Source organism: Rattus norvegicus, chromosome 6 (genome assembly GCF_036323735.1).
Source record: "Rattus norvegicus strain BN/NHsdMcwi chromosome 6, GRCr8, whole genome shotgun sequence".
NCBI classification, from domain to species: Eukaryota; Metazoa; Chordata; class Mammalia; order Rodentia; family Muridae; genus Rattus; species Rattus norvegicus.
The window spans coordinates 78,722,941-78,742,525 of record NC_086024.1 but is presented as its reverse complement, the minus strand read 5'-3'; the positions used below and the strand labels follow the sequence as shown (position 1 = coordinate 78,742,525).

Genomic DNA, 19,585 nt, shown 5'->3' with positions numbered 1-19,585 from the left:
CTTTTTTGATGACTTTTAGTTGGAAATTGATTTTATTTGATATTAGAATGGCTACTCCAGCTTGCTTCTTCTGACCATTTGCTTGGAAAGTTGTTTTCCAGCCTTTCACTCTGAGGTAGTGTCTGTCTTTGTCTCTGAGGTGTGTTTCCTGTAGGCAGCAGAATGTAGGGTCCTCGTTGCGTATCCAGTTTGTTAATCTATGTCTTTTTATTGGGGAGTTGAGGCCATTGATATTGAGAGATATTAAGGAATAGTGATTATTGCTTCCCGTTATATTCATATTTGGATGTGAGGTTATGTTTGTGTGCTTTCATTCTCTTTGTTTTGTTGCCAAGACGATTAGTTTCTTGCTTCTTCTAGGGTATAGCTTGCCTCCTTATGTTGGGCTTTACCATTTATTATCCTTTGTAGTGCTGGATTTGTAGAAAGATATTGTGTAAATTTGGTTTTGTCATGGAATATCTTGGTTTCTCCATCAATGTTAATTGAGAGTTTTGCTGGATACAGTAACCTGGGCTGGCATTTGTGTTCTCTTAGGGTCTGTATGACATCAGTCCAGGATCTTCTGGCCTTCATAGTTTCTGGCGAGAAGTCTGGTGTGATTCTGATAGGTCTCCCTTTATATGTTACTTGACCTTTTTCCCTTACTGCTTTTAATATTCTTTCTTTATTTTGTGCGTTTGGTGTTTTGACGATTATGTGACGGGAGGTGTTTCTTTTCTGGTCCAATCTATTTGGAGTTCTGTAGGCTTCTTGTATGCCTATGGGTATCTCTTTTTTTAGGTTAGGGAAGTTTTCTTCTATGATTTTGTTGAAGATATTTACTGGTCCTTTGAGCTGGGAGTCTTCACTCTCTTCTATACCTATTATCCTTAGGTTTGATCTTCTCATTGAGTCCTGGATTTCCTGTATGTTTTGGACCAGTAGCTTTTTCCGCTTTACATTATCTTTGACAGTTGAGTCAATGATTTCTATGGAATCTTCTGCTCCTGAGATTCTCTCTTCCATCTCTTGTATTCTGTTGGTGAAGCTTGTATCTACAGCTCCTTGTCTCTTCTTTTGGTTTTCTATATCCAGGGTTGTTTCCATGTGTTCTTTCTTGATTGCTTCTATTTCCATTTTTAATTCCTTCAACTGTTTGATTGTGTTTTCCTGGAATTCTTTCAGGGATTTTTGCGATTCCTCTCTGTAGGCTTTTACTTGTTTATTAATGTTTTCCTGTGCTTCCCTAAGTGTGTTCATGTCTTTCTTGAAGTCCTCCAGCATCATGATCAAATATGATTTTGAAACTAGATCTTGCTTTTCTGGTGTGTTTGGATATTCCATGTTTGTTTTGGTGGGAGAATTGGGCTCCGATGATGGCATGTAGTCTTGGTTTCTGTTGCTTGGGTTCCTGCGCTTGCCTCTCGCCATCAGATTATCTCTAGTGTTACTTTGTTCTGCTATTTCTGACAGTGGCTAGACTGTCCTATAAGCCTGTGTGTCAGGAGTGCTGTAGACCTGTTTTCCTCTCTTTCAGTCAGTTATGGGGACAGAGTGTTCTGCTTTCGAGCGTGTAGTTTTTCCTCTCTACAGGTCTTCAGCTGTTCCTGTGGGCCTGTGTCTTGAGTTCACCAGGCAGCTTTCTTGCAGCAGAAAATTTGGTCTTACCTGTGGTCCCGAGGCTCAGGTTTGCTCGTGGGGTGCTGCCCAGGGGCTCTCTGCAGCGGCAGCAACCAGGAAGACCTGTGCCGCCCCTTCCGGGAGCTTCAGTGCACCAGGGTTCCAGATGGTCTTTGGCTTTTTCCTCTGGCGTCCAAGATGTGTGTGCAGGGAGCAGTCTCTTCTGGTTTCCCAGGCTTGTCTGCCTCTCTGAAGGTTTAGCTCTCCCTCCCACGGGATTTGGGTGCAGAGAACTGTTTATCCGGTCTGTTTCCTTCAGGGTCCCGCGGTGTCTCTGGCAGGGGTCCTGCCACTCCCCCACGGGAGCCCAGAGGCCTTATACAGTTTCCTCTTGGGCCAGGGATGTGGGCAGGGGTGAGCAGTGTTGGTGGTCTCTTCCGCTCTGCAGCCTCAGGAGTGCCCACCTGACCAGGCGGTTGGGTCTCTCTCTCACCGGGTCTGGGAGCAGAGAGCTGCTGCGGGCCGGGATCCGCGGGTGTGCTGTTAATCTTCTTTAGATTGCTTATGATAACTAATACAATGTAAATGTTACATAACAATAAGAAAGATGTACTTTAAGGAATGGGCTTCCCCAGCCGAGAGGATTGGCAAGTACCAAATCTGTAGACCTAGGAAGGCTGATATTGCTGTCAGTCTTAAGGCAGCTAGCAGTAGAATCCTTTTTTTCTCAGGTGACCTTCAGGTTTTTCTCAAAAGCCTTTGACTGGATGAGACCTTCCTGTAGAATGTGGGTAATGGACTTTACTCAGGTCTAGTAATTTAAATAGCAATCACATCTAGACAGAAATAAGAACATCTAGACTGGTGTTCAACAGTGTGTCGTTGACCCAGCTAAGCTGACCTATATATTCACAGACTTATTCTGATTTGCTTCACATCTTAATTATTTCTCTTTATAATTTGATAAAAGTATACAAACCATAGATGTTGATAGATAATGAAGTATTATACTTATTAAGAAGCCAAAAATATATCTGTAGTTTTTTTTTCTTTAAGATACATTTACTTGAGTGTCAAGATGGCCAAGTCTGTGGTACCAGACTCAAGTATATTTATCGAAAGTCATGGGAGTAACTGAGACAGGAGGACTGTGAGTGTGAAGCCACCTGGGCAATAATAGCAAGACTCTTATCTCAAAAGAAAAAAAGATATACATGAATATGTGAATGTTTGTTTATATATATGTATACACACACCAAGCTGCGCCCATATATATGTATATCATTTACACTATATTAGCAAATATTTTGAATTAATGCAAACATTCAGGTGGTACTTATCCTTGTACCGGTAATATGTAATAAGGAAGACTATGGACAGTAATGATTATAGCGCCAGTAGGATTACAGACAAATTGACATGAGAGTTCCATGGAAGGGGAAATTAGTGTGGAATAATATTGGGAAAGGATATGTACAGCATCTGGGACTGGAGGGATAGGATTTGAGTAGATGAAATGTAACATGTATGCTGTAATTTTTGTTACTGTTTTGATTTTTGAGACAGGGTCTCTGTGTGTAGCCCTGACTTCCTTGGAACTCTCTGGGTACACCAGGCTTAGTCTTGAACTCACAGAGTTCATCTGCCTCCATCTCTCAAGTGCTAAGATTAAAGGCATGTGCCACCAGGCCCAGCCAGTGCTACAATTCTTGTGATTTATAACCAGGGCTTTCTATGTGTTTGTATATACTCTATGTGGTGTTCTGAGACACACAGTATAAGGAGGATTATTAGTTAAATGGCGTATTTAAAGAATACTTTACACCTAGGTAGGCTTACTAGGCTTTCCTACCACAACCATTATTATTTGGTTTTTCTCAATCTGTTTAGATTGACTTTTTCTTAAATGCCAGAATTGGCTTTGTTTATCTTTATCAGACAAATTACTAAATTCAATGATAATTCTTCAATTAGTTGCAGTTTGTTAGCCCTGCAGTCCTACTACTCAGCTGTAAAGGACCTGTTGCAGAAGTATGAGAGCCAAAGCCAAATGAATGGTAATTGATTGGCTCCACTAATGCAGTTTCCCTTTCATTATGATGGGAGTTGTAAAGCTCCTTAGGGGGGGCCCATCAATATTGCTGCCATTTCGTGTTAAAAGAAAATGAGTTTCTTGAAAAACTACCTAATTTTATGTATTCACTGTCCTTTGTAAAGCATTTTCTTAGAAGACAACATCAATAAATATGGACTATCCTTAATTTAATCTGTAAGAAGGAGACAATTATAGTACCAAACTCAAGATTAGTGTAAGGATTAAATAAAACTATCCAGTGAAGCACGAGGCATCCTGTTTGTCATCTCTAGCTGCAGCTCAGAAGACTGTAGCTGTAACTGTGTGCGGCTAATGCTGTTCTTACTGTCTGAAACAACCCTGGCGCACTGACGGCTGCTGCAGCAGGCGTACAGTGGGTGGTCACCTGCACACCCATCTTTTCATCTTGCCCTCCCAGCCGCATAGTTCTTGCTATAGCTTTGTCAAACATGCCTCATACTCCAGCCCCGTTTTTGTTCAGCTAAGCCTAATTCATCTTCTACAAATGCTCATTTTTTAAAGCTCCAAGAACATGTGCCTTCGCTATTTCCTACCTATTAAACTCTTTATTATGACCTAGATGTCACATCTTGAGGAGGGCAAAAAGTAAAAATAATTCCTCCATGAAGCAAAATTATTGATCCCACTGCCTAAAAACATTTTACTATAGTAGTTACGTGTTTGTATACATATTTGTTAAGTCTTACTTTCCTCTTGATTCCACTGACTTAGCACAGTGTCTGGCCTATGGTAAATGGGCCACAACACACCATAATAGAACAAAGGCTATCAGTAGTGGACGTGTGCCTAACTTATTTTCAGCAGAAAATTTTTACTCATTATACTCTAAAAGTTCACATGTATTCTTTTGCCTATGTTTTTAAAGGTTTATTTCTATTATTAAGAGAATGTGTGTGCATGCATGTATGCATCTGTGTACCGTGGTGTGTGTGTGTGTGTGTGTGTGTGTGTGTGTGTGTGTGTGTGTGTGTATAAATGAATGTGGACCCATCAGTTCTCCCTGGAACTGAAGTACACAGGTGATTGTGAGCCTTCCACCATGGGTTCTGGGAAGATCCTCTATAAGAGTAACACTGTTCTTAAGCAGTAAGTCATCTCTCCTGCCTGTTGTCTATGTTTTCAAGTTTATTATTAACTTATTTTTTAAGTTAAGAAAACTTTTGATTTGTAACTTATAGTTTTATATTTATATTAAACTATATTGCATGGGGCTAGGAAAGATGGCTCAGAGGTCAAGCACTTGAAAAGGAACTGAGTTAAGTTTCCAGCACCCATCCAGGAAGATCATAACTATCTGTAACACTAGTTTCACAGGATCCACTGCCTCCTTCTGAACTCCACTGACACAAGGCACATGCATGGTATATATACATGCATGCAAAAAATTACTCATACATACAAAATAAAATCTTTAAAAATGTTATAACTTAGCTGCCACTTTGTAGAGTATACTGGATGGGTAAAATAAAGTCTAGAACCAGAAGAAATTGCCTTTGGCACAGGAATAAAACAACAGCGCACACATGGAAAAGGTCAGTTCTGTTTGGTTGGCTTTTATATTTTGAGAAAGGGTTCTGCTGTGTAGCCTTGACTGGCCTAGTGTTTACTGCGTATTTTAGGCAGGCCTTTCATTTACAGAGATCTGCTTGCCTCTGCCTCCTGAGTACTAGGATTACAGTTGTGCACCACTACGTCCCAGGAGTTTGTATTTGACTGGTTAGTCAGAGTATTCTTATTAGTGAGCATTATATTTAGTGAGGATCACATGTTTTCACAGATGAATAATGAAAGGTAAGGAGCAAAGAGTATCTTTTACGGAGAAAGGTAAGCCAAGGCATGTCTGACTTGATGGCAGTGACAGATGTTGGTGTCCCCTCCAAAATGATGTTAAACAGTTAAAGGTCCTAATACTCACACATCAGAGCCGCAGGTGAGCAGTAGAGGGAGCTGCGGTTCTCTGGGTGCTGGGGAGCTAGCCCTTCAGCTCACTGCTGGAAAATTTATACCAGTATATTCGTGCCACTGGCAATTCCACAAGGAGCCTCCTCCCTATCTAGTGGTATACTTCATGCTTTTGAATCACTGTTTGGATCTTAGTGGACAAATTGGTTAGCTGGTAAATACTCAGAAATATGTAAAGAAAGTCTTTTGTGTCCTTGTAGCCATTGTTTGTTGTGTTAGAACTTCTCCAAGAGTTAAAATAGACCTATTGGCCTGCCTCTCCGTAATGGGAGTATTTACATCTGTGTTAAAGACATGGGTGTTACTTTGAAGAATCTCTTTGTATTCTTTTTTTTTTTTTTTTGGTTCTTTTTTTCGGAGCTGGGGACCAAACCCAGGGCCTTGCGCTTCCTAGGTAAGCGCTCTACCACTGAGCTAAATCCCCAGCCCCATCTCTTTGTATTCTTAAGTATCCCATTGACCCTAATAGTGTCTCTGCAAACAAGCAGTTCTTTAAACATGGCCCCTGGATATGTGTTGCACTTCTATAATGACACTAATATATTCCCTACCCTACTGTGTGGTGGGTTGGTTGGTTTTAGCTCTTCCTTTCATTGGGTGGAAACCTTGTCGATGATACCACTAATTATCGAGTAGATTCTTTTCAGTCATTGTAGTAATCTTTTATCATACTTTTTTTAAGTTATTGGTTTGGAAATAACATATCTGACTTACGCTTTCAACAAGGAAAAATGAATAAAAGCAACCAAATACTGTGGCAAACACCTATAGAAGCAACTACTTGAAATGCTGAGGCAGGAGGATCACAAGTTTTATACCAGACTAGAAATACATAGTAAATTCACTATGTCTCCAAGTTTAAAAACCAAAAGTTTTTTTAAAGGGATCTGTAACTTGATTGAAGAACACTTGCCTAGCATATATAATTCTCTAATAGTGAAAAGAAGTTAAGAGAAGAAGAAAGGGGAGCCCAAAAATATAAGGCAAGAAAATAGATGTGAAACTCTGTGGTGTGTAATAAATATATGATGGTAATAAAGTTCTGTGGGATTGAGCCAGTAATCTCGAAGTGCCATATTCTCATTCTCTCTCTCTCTCTCTCTCTCTCTCTCTCTCTCTCTCTCTCTCTCTCTCTCTCTCTCTCTCTGTGTGTGTGTGTGTGTGTGTGTGTATGTGTGCACACGCACGTGTCTATGGTGTTATGACTGTTTCTCTGTCTGTCTGTCGAGACAGGGATATAGCTCTGGCTAGACTGAGACTCATATATAGACCACACTGGGTTTGAACTCTCAGAGATCCACCTGCTGCTGCCTCTCTGCCTCTGCCTCCTGTGTGCTGGAATTTAAAGGTGTGGATCACTACACCTGGTGGTAACATTGTCTCTTAATGTTCTCTTGAGTTAATCTTTTATTAGGGTTTCTTTAACTTGATGTTAATACTTTTACTACATTTATACTGTAGGAACTCACAAAAATGGCTTTAGCTACATGATCAACTTTTTTTTTTCTTTTCTTTTTTTCGGAGCTGGGGACCAAACCCAGGACCTTGCGCTTGCTAGGCAAGCGCTCTACCACTGAGCTAAATCCCCAACCCCTCAACTTTATATTTTAACCATGTTGTTCTAATATAGAATATAGGTTTTCTCCTCTACCAAGACATGGCATTAACCATATTCCTAAGGAAATTCAGGTCATTTACTCACATATCTGTTGACTCATTCAATCTAGGAGACGCTGTCTGAGAAAAGATAGGATTGTAAAAATCACTGTTTCCTCCATTTGTGGCTGTGATGATGCACATCTTTAATTCCAGCAGTAAGGAGGCAGGGGCAAGTGGAGAATCTCTGAGTTCAGAGCTAGTCTGATGTACATATGGGATAATAAGGCTTTGTCACACATACATAAAAAAGTTATCACATTTGAGGGGTATACAGTGATGTAGGAAAGGAAAGTCCTATGAACTAAATTAGTGAACTACATACTGAGAACTCAGCAGAAAGAATATGTACAAAGTAAGACTGTGATAGTGATTGTGAATGAGGAAAGATAGTGTTGGTGTAGAGGGCATTAGGACTGGCTTTCCCAAGGAATTCTGTTCTGCAGATTACTTCAAATATATACCAGACTTTATAAGACAGAGAAGACTAAAGTGTTTCAGGGGTAGGAAAGGGACATGGTTAACATATGAAGTGTAATGTTATCAAACAATGCAAGTTAGGACCAGGCATCAGTGGATAAAAACAACCTGAATTCCTCCCTTTGAACCCACATAAAAAGCCAGATGTAGTGCATGCACCTGTATTCCCAGCACTTCTACTGATAAAAGGTGGAGACAGGAAAATTGGCCAGAAGCTTGGTTCGGCAGTTCAGTTGCTGAAATGACAAGACCCTACCTCAAAACAAAGTAGAAAAAAGAATCAACTCCCCAAAAAAGTTGTTCTCTGACTTCCTGTAAGTGCTAAAGTGCAAGGTGTCCATTCCCCCTCTGCCACATAAGGACATAAATCTGATTTTTTTATGCAATCACAGTTAAGTGATACAGTGCAAAGGGAAGAGTGGGAGCAGGTGAGGACAAAGAAATGTGTCTAAAGACAGTGTAGCTGAAAGAAAGAAAAGTGAACTTGGCTTTGGGGGTTGTTTTTTGTTTTTATTTTGTTTGGTTTGGGTCTTTTTTTTGGTTTTGGTTTTGGGGGTCTCTTTGGTGTTACTGACAATGTGGCATCTGGTAACAATACCTTCCATTGTTGTATGCCTTTTGTCTGATGATGAATTGAGGAATTACTACTTGGAAAAGCCTTCCCAATACATGTTTTAACTATCGTTTTTATAAATTTCAATTTTTGTATAATTTAGCAAGCAATTTTTGTCAGATTAGTAACAGTAATAGCTTGTGTCTTTTCTTGGTGAGATTTAGAAGGTATCTATAAATGTTTTCAAACATTTATATATATTTGTCATTTTTAAAGAGCATTTTAGATTTTATATTTCCTATGGTAGACTTTTTATAGGGCTAAGAATTAGACTCAGTGTGTGTGCACTATACAAACATGGCACTTCTGAGCAAGCTGTAACTTAATGTTCTGTTTTTGAGATGAGGTTTTTAATCACAGGTTTACTGTATACCATAGGCTGGCCTTGAACTCAAAGTCTGCTTCTGTCTCCCAAGTTATTGGGATTACAGTTTGTGCCCCAACACCTGGTTTAGACTACATTCTTACATAACAGTCTTGCTAGTTTATATCTATTATGCTTTTATACATTACTGGCAAGTTAAATGTTTATAGCCTATTGTGGGGGGTCCCTATTATTATTATATGTTGGCTTCATGACCAAAAAAAAAAATATTTCCACTATCTTCCATGTTTTTGTCAAATCTAGTGTGATAGTCCAGTCCACAGATGCCATTCTAGACAGTTGGGTCATATTGCTGTGCCACAGGCAAGATAGAAAGCTCCATTAGAGCATACTGTCCCTAAAACACCCACACATGATGTTGCTCTGCTTCTGTCCTTCCCTCCTCACCGGTGCTGGCTGAAACAGGATTTTCTTCCCCATGTTGAAAACCTGTGTGTAGGGGTGGTGAGGATAAACTGATCTATTCATGTTGTTATTTATCACATTTATGATGCATTCTAGTCTCCATCTAAATATAAAAACAACTGTAGATTCAGATGGTGTTGGGGAATCACAGAGGAAATATGCTATAAAGCAGAACTCAGCCTAACTTGTTAGCCTGCTTGACATAGAAACCAAGTGCTTTAAGCCCTCTCACTTACTAAAGAGCTTTTAATGTGAACTTTAATAACTCTACAGTGAAATAAAAATGAAAGCATGGGTCAGAATGCTCCCCATTTTCTGCTAAACCTGTTCTCTCAAACACTACACTATAGCCTATTTAAACCATAACTTTTGCTTGCCAAACCACTGTTGCCATCCATCTGTTCCTGCCAGTCGTAAAGAAGGTTCAGTTTTTAGTGAAGCTTTGCATTTCACATAAGGTATGTGAAGTGAAATTTCACAAGGGACATGATGGATCCTGATTCTTAGTGATAAACCTTTGGGGCCATCAGGGTTGGCATATGGTCCAGTATGATATGAAGGCTTGGGTTCCCTGGCTTCACTTCTTTGGCGTGAAGCTGATAAAACCTGGCTCTTGAGTATTATTTCACTGGACACCAATCATGGGCAGCAGGAACTGCCCATTTAACTCTCTGTGGGAAGGAAGCCCAGAGAGCATTCACAATGGTACTATTGTCAAGTTGCAAACTGCTCTGAACAGCTTGACAGCTAGGGAGGAGGGGAAGGGGTTGCTTTACTAATTGCTGCTCAGAAAAGAGAAGAAGCAAAAATAGCTGTTGTAGAACTGATGTTTCCACATTTACTTACTCTCTTGATAGGAGTGTTGACTTTTCTTTAGCACATAACCTCTATCAAAAAGAAAGCAAATGAATATATTTAAGCCACCACCTGTAGTACTCCCTTGTTAACATGCCATATCTCTTTCCAGCCCACCAGCTTATACTACAGCAGTGGCAGTTATAGTTCATGATATTTCTATGTTTAGATGAAAATAATGTATTCTTATATCCATAAAAATTTGTAATGAGAAATGGCTTTAAACCACCACAATTCAAATATCAGAGAAAATAATAAATCTGGCTTTGTTTACTTTACATTTTGTCTTTTTGGAATTTCCATATATCCTAGTGTTTAACATAGCATATATATGTGGTATATTATTATAGAAATGTAAGTCAACTGTGTTACAGTTACAGGTACTAAAATAATGGACTAAAATATGTGATATGGCACATCTTAAGGTTCCTGCATGTACAATTTAATAACTAGCTAGTGAATGTTTTAATCATCTACTCCTGCCTCCGTGAGTTCTGTCTAGTTTGAGTATCTTTAAAAATGGGAAGGTTGTTGACTTTTTATGAAGTATACCCTGTTGTTTGTATAAACACTCGTTGAGCTTTTCTGTTTTCTCTTGGAACTCTTTCCACAGTCACTGATGATTGCGAAGCAAACAAACAGCGATCTACTTCTTTCTTCTTTTTTATCTTAAAGCTTATTTTAAGCTCCAGGGATTCTGACCCCATAGTATTTTTCCACAGATGGTTATTTTTCCAACTGAAATTAAATCGACCAAGTTATATTTGATGTTACAATTTATGTAGCTGTCCTTGTATAAGAACAGGAAGAGTTAATTTAAGACAACTTTTCACAGTTAATTTCTTGTGTAATTGAGATGTTCCTGCTAAAGTTGGAGAAAGCCAAGTGCATGTTTTATAAAATTAGTAAATCTGCAAAATTTACTAGAATTCCCTCTCCTTGTATCCCCTTAAGTGATTTAGTAAATGGCACTAGTGCAGTATTTCAAAAACAGTAAGTCACTGAATGCCCATTCTTCCTTCTCCTACAGAATAGATTATATTTAAAGTCAAGATTAATGGGCAGATTTGGATGTTAAAGACCAGTGTCCCAGGCTGTCATTCCCTGGGGGCACATAGTGCATTAGTTTAAGCCAATATACTGCTTATCATAGATTCTATGACCATATTTGAAATGGCAATTTGCTGTGCTTTGTTAATACTTGCTATGATAATAAAATCACTTTACTGTATGCCCAATAATTACAGCATTTAAAATCTTAATTATATTAGTACACATTTAAGTAGAGATAAAACTTAAGTAATTGTATACTGTAAAATCTCTCTTTAGAGTTTGGGGAGATTTTTTGGTTTGGGGGTGTTTTTCACTTTTGTTTTCTTTGTGTGTCTATGTATATGTATCTGTGTTTGTATGTTAGTTATTTTTTCCTTTTTGCAATGATCTGACAAGATTTGAGCTTAGTATTTAATTGGAACTCCTACATCAATATCCTCTATTTTGATGTACTAAAAATTTTGTTCCCAACAGAAACAAGACAAAGAGACTATGTTTCTCGTACCTCCCAGTATTTTTAAGCTTACTTCAATGCTAGTAATTTTGGAGCAGTTCTTTACTCAATATGAAAATTTTATTATTAAAAATTAATGATAATACTCTTAAATAGATCTTAACAAGAATAGGTACAAATTTTTTATTTTGTTAAAACTGAAATTCAGATAGCTTAGTTTTTCTTTTAGGTATTTTGTGCACTTCTTGTAAAGGTAGGAGAGAGATATAAAAGTATTTGATAGTCATGCTAGTGATTTTGGAAACCACCAATGATTATGAGATTATTAAATCAGGAGATTTTTCAGAGACTTTGGATAAGTTTGAATTTTTAAGCCTGTTTATTTGAGACTAATCTTTCTTAATGTATTTACATGAACATTGGTAAAAATGGGCTTATCAATTCTTCTGAAGTTTTCATTTAATAGTTGACTGATTTATGAGCAATTATATATGGTAAAAATTTGTTTCATCCCAGCTTTCTGTAATAGGGCTATCCTCACACTGCCTTAGCACCTGCTAAGGATTTTGAGTCATCTGGCAGCCATGGGACTCCGATAAAGAAGTACCAGGTGTCCTGCCTATCTCTAATTGAGATGCAGGGAAAACAATACAGACTTGGCAATATGGTTAAAAGGATGGATTAAAGCCCAGCTTTGTCTGCTCTGACAAATCGCAGCTTTTCCTAAATGGTGTAGATAGTGTCAGCTACTAAAGAATTTCATTAATTTAAGACATTATAAAAACAGTTGATCATAACCTGTTGCAGACTTTTGGAGAAGGCCTTCTGCTAGTCAGATACAATTAAACAAAATGATATTTAGGAGAATTTGTCTTTGCTGCGAGTGAACTAAACAGCAAGTTTCTTGAAGGATTTAGCTACAGTAGAAAATAGACCTTACCCTGCAAAATCATTAGTTTACCAGACATTGCTTTGTAATATAGACAGTAATTTACATTCACTTCATAAAGTTCATAGGATACTTTAGTTTCCCTATGTATTTTAGTCTCACATGATACTTTACTGCTAATAGTAGAATGAGATCCTTGAAATGTATTTGTAAAGTATATCTATGTATATTGCATATCTCAATAAAATTCATCTTCATTATTCAAGGCTACTCAATGATTTTGCCTTGCAGTATACCAAGGTATTTTATGGACTTCTAAAACTAAAATGTTAAATATCATTTGAATTCTTTTCTCATTTTTTAAGATAAATAAGAACCTTTTTTTACTACGACATATATTTAAAATGCAATAATTATGGTGTAGTAATATAAATGTATTTTTTTAAACTTTCCAGGTTTAGAATTTAGAATTAGAGTTTGTTGTCTTGACCAGCTTTTGGATAACATGCCTCATGCCGTCTTTTTTTTTTTTTTAATCCTCCACAAAATACACAGATCAATAAAAATATATATATAAAGGATACTGAGGTATTAACTAACAGACCAAGTTTCTAGTCCCAGTTTGGCTCAACAGAAACTTTGTTTTTGTTCAAATTGCAGTACTCCTCCTCCAGGCAAGACTTAATGCTGAATAAACATTTTTCTGGTTGGGGTTGAAGAGGGGGACATAATCAGGCATGTGACAGATGCCTGAATCCCAAGCACTTAGAGGCTGAGGCAGGAGGATGGCGAGTGTCAGGCCAGCCTGAGCTCCAAAACAAGATTCTGTCTCCAGAAACATTAAAGAAAACAAAACAAAAGCCAAAAGAACAACAGAAGCAGGTAGCTCCTGAGTTTATTTTGGTTCAACTTCCTGCCGTTGCCTTGTGTAGGAAGCAGCATGTGTGACAGAAGCGGCACTTGGGTCTCTGACCCTCTAGACCATCTAATCCTTTGCTGCAGCATTGCTCTAGTTTCCTGGCCCTTCTACCCATCCACATGATAATGGAGGTAGACAACCATGTTCTAACTGGGATATCAGTAGACTTGTCAATAATGTTTTAACTTATTTTTACATGCAGTAGTTTTATTGGGAAGTAACCCCCATTATAAGTTGAAGGTCATCTTTATCTAAATGGTTTTCAAACACCACCCCCCCCCCCGAGAGAGACAGAGGAGAAAGGGAGAGGGAGAGAGAGAAGAGAGTTTGGTGTTGGTACCTTTCCCATCCCTGTCTCTATAGAATCTCTGCTGGTGCTTACTCTGGCTCTCTTAAATAGTCTCTAGCAGGGTCGGTAACTCACACTGACCATCCCAGCCCTTGGAGGATGGAGTCAGGAAAATGAATTCAAGATCATCTTTGGCTGCACGTTAAGTTTTAGGCCCCTCTGGACTATTTAAAGCCCTGTCTCAAAAAACAGAGGAAAGGAGAGAAGGAGTCTTCTCTGTCCCTGACTCTGGTGGTTCTTCAGTGTTACTGCTGTACTTTGAAGACTAGAGGCTCTGTGGGTGTTTATGGTATATTTTAGTTGTTCATTTAGTGATTAGACAGGTGGAGAGACTGATGTCTTGGGAGCAGAGGCAGAGGTCATGCATTTTTATCTTTGTAGTTTCAGTACCAAGCACAACTTGCGAAGCTATCTTAAAATAGCATTGACCAGTTGGTTCTAATAATTTAAGTAGTACTCAATTTACAGTCACTTAAATTACAATTCAAAGTACAATTTAAATAACACTCTCCAATACAAATGTTCATTCAGTAGTCAAAATTTCAAAATAATGGTTTCTGTCAGAATTCTCCCCTGTGATAGTATTCTTGGAATCTTGAATACAGAGAAGAGACAAGAAATCTCTAATCCCCAAAGCTATAGGAAAGTCACAGGCTGAGTGGAAAACGCACTCTTCTAAGGGAGCCAGCATTTCCTGATAGGCTTTACACCCTCCCTAAAGCTGCCATTGATAGCAGATTCCAAAACTTCAGGCATACTTTAAAAGAAACCATCTTTATGGTGAAGTGGTCTTTCCTCTGTATTTAGGAGATAAGTTTAAACTTAAAAGAAAAATAAGTAATAGTAAAAATATTTAATACTTATTTACAGTTATAATTTTATCAGCACTTATTAATTATGTTTTATTCTTATATGTTATATCTTTTTTTTTCCTTTTTCTTTTTTTCAGAGCTGGGGACCGAACCCGGGGCCTTGCGCTTGCTAGGCAAGCGCTCTACCACTGAGCTAAATCCCCAACCCCTATATGTTATATCTTAAAGTGTATATTCATGAAAACTTTCTTTTTTTTTTTTAGTTTAATCATAAATTACATGCTAGCTAAATGTACAACCTACTGGATCATGCCTTGGGATCAGTGATCACAAAACTAAAAATGAGGCTGGGCATGGTGGTATACAATCCTTTAATGCAGGCACTTGAGAGGCAGACACAGGTGGACCTCTGGGTTGGTGGCCAGCCTGACCTACACAGCAAGTTCTAGGACAGCCAGAGATATGTAAAAGAGAAACAGTATCGCAAAAAAAAAAAAAAAAAAAAAAAAAAAAAAAAGAAAAAAGGAAAAAAAGTGAAAGCATTCTTATTTCTCATGGTAAAAGCAGTTTAAAATTATAGGATTAAGAAAAAATGTTTAGGGGTTGGGGATTTAGCTCAGTGGTAGAGCACTTGCCTAGCAAGCACAAGACCCTGGGTTCGGTCCCCAGCTCCAAAAAAACAAAGAAAAGAGAAAAAAGAAAAAAGAAAAAATGTGTAGAGACTTAAGGTTGTAACTTCTTTAAGACCAAATCTCCATTTTAGTCTAATCTCCTTGCAGTTTAATAAAATGAAAATATTTACTGCTTAGCCTTTTTCTTCATGTTCAGTTTTCTTATGTCAGAATAAATCAAAAAACCCTCTGTACAGGCCATAATAAGAAACAGAATTGCAATCCTGACACATGAATATAGGTACATTTTAGATGGGTGGATGCTCACTTTGTCCCCAAACTAGCCTAGAAATTAAGACCTTCTTGCCTCAGCTTTCTAAGTGCTAGGATTGCAGGGATGTGCAAGCAAATCTGGCAACAGAGATGTATTTTCTCCCTCGGCGTTGAAAACGTTTCTTAGAGCAGGGCGAGCCATGCGCCTGCAATTCCAGCAGATCCTGTGCTCATTGTTAGCTTGGACAGGATAGAAACAGAGAGGAAAAAAAGGAGGGGGGTGTAAAATAGCACCTACTGTTTACAAAGGTGTGTACCTAACCTTAAACTAGACAAAAATAATATATTGGCTATATTGGTTATATTAGTTACATTGCTGACAGGAGAGCAAAGTTTGTCCAGAAGAATAGATGAAGAATTACTTTGAGATTTACATTTCTAAAATCTCATTAAAGCTATTTGTACAGTTATAGTCCTTACATTTGGATATATTGCAAAGGTCATTGTCCTTCATAAAAGTATTGGGCATACTTTTAAATAAAGTTTAAGTTCAAGAAATGTGTAACAGAATTTGTAGCTCTGTAGCAATGAAAATAGATAATTCTCAGAACATATATATGGGGCTTTGGGGCTACAGTGTGTTTATATTCTTCAAAGCCCTAATAAAGTGAGTAGGAGCAGATGGCACTGTCCTATAAACTGCAGAAAGGCGAATTCATACTTCTCTTTCTAGGGCCAGGGTAAAATTGGGCTCATTTTCTTAACAGCCTGTCTTGAAATTTAAAATTAAAAGCAATTACTCAAAAAGGTCTACTAATGTAAACCTAATGAAGTTCAGCTTAGCTTTAAACTATTTCTTTGTGACAGAACATGTGTAGTGCCCTTCATTATTTTCAGAATTGTAATATCCCTTCCCCTTGTCTGCTTTGCAGAAAATACAAGGACAGAGGATTAGTGGATAATTATATTGCTATGATTACAGCACCTGTGTGGGTGGGGAGGGTAGGTGTGTGTGTGTGTGTGTGTGTGTGTGTCTGTGTGTGTGTCTGTGTGTGTCTGTGTCTCTTTGTCTCTGTGTGTGTCTGTGTCTGTGTGTGTGAGTGTGTGTCTGTGTGTGTGTGTGTGTGTCTCTGTGAGTGGATAGGGTGTGGGGGTGTATGAATGTGTGTGGGGTAGAGGTAAGTTTGATAGGCCATTTCTGTATTAAAGATTTGTACCAGCCCAAATTTTTAAAGCTAACTTTACCTTGAAATGTCTTAAAATTTACAACAAAGACTTCTCTGAATTCAACTGAGATCTGCACTTTAAATTAAATTTTAGTTCTGAATTTTTCTTAGTTCCCCTTTTTTCATCTTACTCATTTCATATTTTAATTTTTTTTTATGTGTAGCCCAGGCTGGCCTCGAACTCGTGATCCTCCTGCCTCTGCCTCCTTCAGCAAATCCTACCGGTGTGCGCCACCACAACCGGCTAATTTTAATGCTATTGACAGCACTCACTCATGGTAGGAATGTAGCTTGTTGTTCTCTTTTTCCTACCCACTGAGTTTGTGGTTGCTGCTCAATTTAAAGGCCCCACTAACTCTTCCCTATAGTTCCCTCTTTAGAGTTTGACCTTCCAGGAGGAAGAGGTGCAGGCTTCAGCTGCTTTAGACTCCAGTTACTCCTGCAGGTGCTAGCGAAGGTTACCCTTCAGAGCTCCAAAGTCATCACAGAGTGAAAAGTGCCTTTGCTGTGGGTCCAGGACTGTGGAAGTTCCCCATAGCTCCTACTCATGTTTTCTCAACCAAAGCTCGTGAAGGGGTGTTGTATGTACGTAGATTGAGTTGGTTCGTCTTTATATTATCTAATTCAGCTATAATCAACTTGAAGAAACGATAAAGAACATTTACTTTTAGAAGGTATTCACCAAGCTAACAGTACTTTCTGAGGCTAACCCACAGAAAAGAAAATTTGAGGTGTTAGCCTGTGCTAATGTAGCAGCAACTTCCCATTTAAGAACTCACTTTTTCATGTAGGCTTACACATCTCAAAATTAAGGATGCCTATTTTCATTAATGAAGAGTTATTAATATTTTATTAGATATATTGTATATTTTATATAAAGTTAAAACGTTACCTTCCTTTTACAGGACTGTGTGCTATGGTCCAGAGTTTCTTCTGTTCAGAAGCCTTTTATATAGCACAGTAGGTCACCCCTCAACATTATTTACCCAATCCTTTTTTTTTTTTTTTGCTTTGATGAATTTGGCACTTTGGAACTATCCTCCTTGTTTTAAAAACATTAGCATTTGCTTTTTTCTGCCTAGTTTTTTAATGTAAACTCTAAATGTAATAAGATAAAGTAAAATATTTCATTTGTAGGCCGTCTGAAAGTAGAGCGTTTTCAGAGCAGGTAGGTGTCTCCACCCTACTTTTCATGAAGCATTTTACCCATTCAGGCAGACTTTTAAAAACAGCTTGTTTTGATAGCAGACTGTTCTCCTGTGGGCCTTCAGCCTTTGCTTCCTGGCAGCCCTTTGGTGCGAAAAGAGAGTGATCAATTGGGAGACTATCAGTGCCAGCATGCATAGAGTGATAAGTTAACACACCACTGGGAATCTCTAGGGCCCACCAAGATACTTCACTTCTAATGTGCTAACAAGCTCACTTTTCTACCTCTTGCCTCTTCAGTTATTTTTTTTCTCAGAAGAGCTTAGAAGTTGAGTGCATCAGGCATAATGAAAAGCTCTGTAGGAGGGAGAAGCAATAACCCCATTTTTCCCTTTTCAGCCAAATAGAAAATTAGTTTCTGGTAATACACAAAGGCCAGTATTTTTTGTACAAGGGGCACTGCTGTGAATCAAAGGACTCTATTAACTGCAGAAAATTCGGCAGCTGTGAATCTCCCCCAATGAAAAAAGTACTTTCCAACAAGTTGTGAGATATGTGGTATTATTTAGATTGAGCCGTCGGTTTCATCCTCTTCCCTCAGAACCATCTATCTTCTTTTTAAATGTGTATTTTAGTTCTTTATGTTAAATTTGCCTCAGAAATGTCTGCTGCCCTTCCATAAAATTCTTCTTCACCACCAATCATTTTAATACAACATCTTACCCTGTTGCTGTGTATTTCAGAAGTGAAATTCTTTTGGAGTTCAACCACAGTGTACAGAATTGAAAATTATAACGAAGTAGAGTCCAGGTTATTTCAATATTTGATGCAAAAACATAAATTGTAATCTAAGAAAATAGTATACAGGCCATTAAAAAGGCAAGTGACCCTTCAAAGTCAAGTCCCAGTGGGTACTCCGTCTCACCTCTTGACTAGCAGGCTTTTTTGCCACCTCTTAATAAACATCTGTGAATGTAACTGACCATGGTATCACCCATTGAATTATCAGTTTAAATTATCTTCCAAATGATTTTCCTAGTTTGAGTTATAATTCCTAGAATTATAGAACTGAAATACTGAATTGTAATTTTTAAAAGAAAGTAACAAATTTTAAGATGGAAAGACTAAAATGGCTTTTGGGAAAAATCAATGAAAAAAGTAAAACCAATGGGTGAATTTTTGCTGTCCTCTTTGCATTGTCTTTGTTTAAATGTCAACATTGCACACCAAGTACAGCAGGAAAACTTAAAACCTCAAGAAGAAACGTTAGGTGGTTTCTCAGTTCAGGAACTATACGACACGGAGTCGGCATGTGCTTTTTCCTGATAATTGTCTGCCGCTGCCTGCTGCTCTACATTTTGACAGCCATTTCCATAGTTGCTTTCACGAACAACAGAAATATTCTCTCCCTTTCTTGCCCTTTCTATGCTAACAGCACAATCAGACTGCAGAAACAGGGAGCCTGGAGTGGGTTGTTCAAAAGCAACAACACGTCAAGGTACTGGTTGCTTGTCAACAGTATCAGGGAGTAGTCTGTGCTGAGAGGGAAGTACGTCTCTCTGTCAGTGTCAGGGCCCTGGACATGCTTTGTTGGACAGTACTGAGGAGTCCTGTGGACTCTTTGCAAATATTCCTGCTCGTTTCAGTGTTGTAATTGATGGGGTATTTTTTCCTGACACATAGATTCAGCTATGCATTTATCTTAACTGCATGGAGTTATTTGAGGATTATAGCAACAGTAGTCTTCCATTCAAAATGAGAACAATTGTTGAGAAAATA

The 19,585-nt window shown here is 38.3% G+C and overlaps 1 protein-coding gene across 1 annotated transcript in view; it reads left to right on the top strand.

Moving 5' to 3' along the window:
• The window catches only part of Ralgapa1 (Ral GTPase activating protein catalytic subunit alpha 1), a 274,933-nt gene that overhangs the window by 244,961 nt on the left and 10,387 nt on the right, over positions 1-19,585 (top strand). The gene's annotated exons all lie outside the window — the stretch shown is intronic.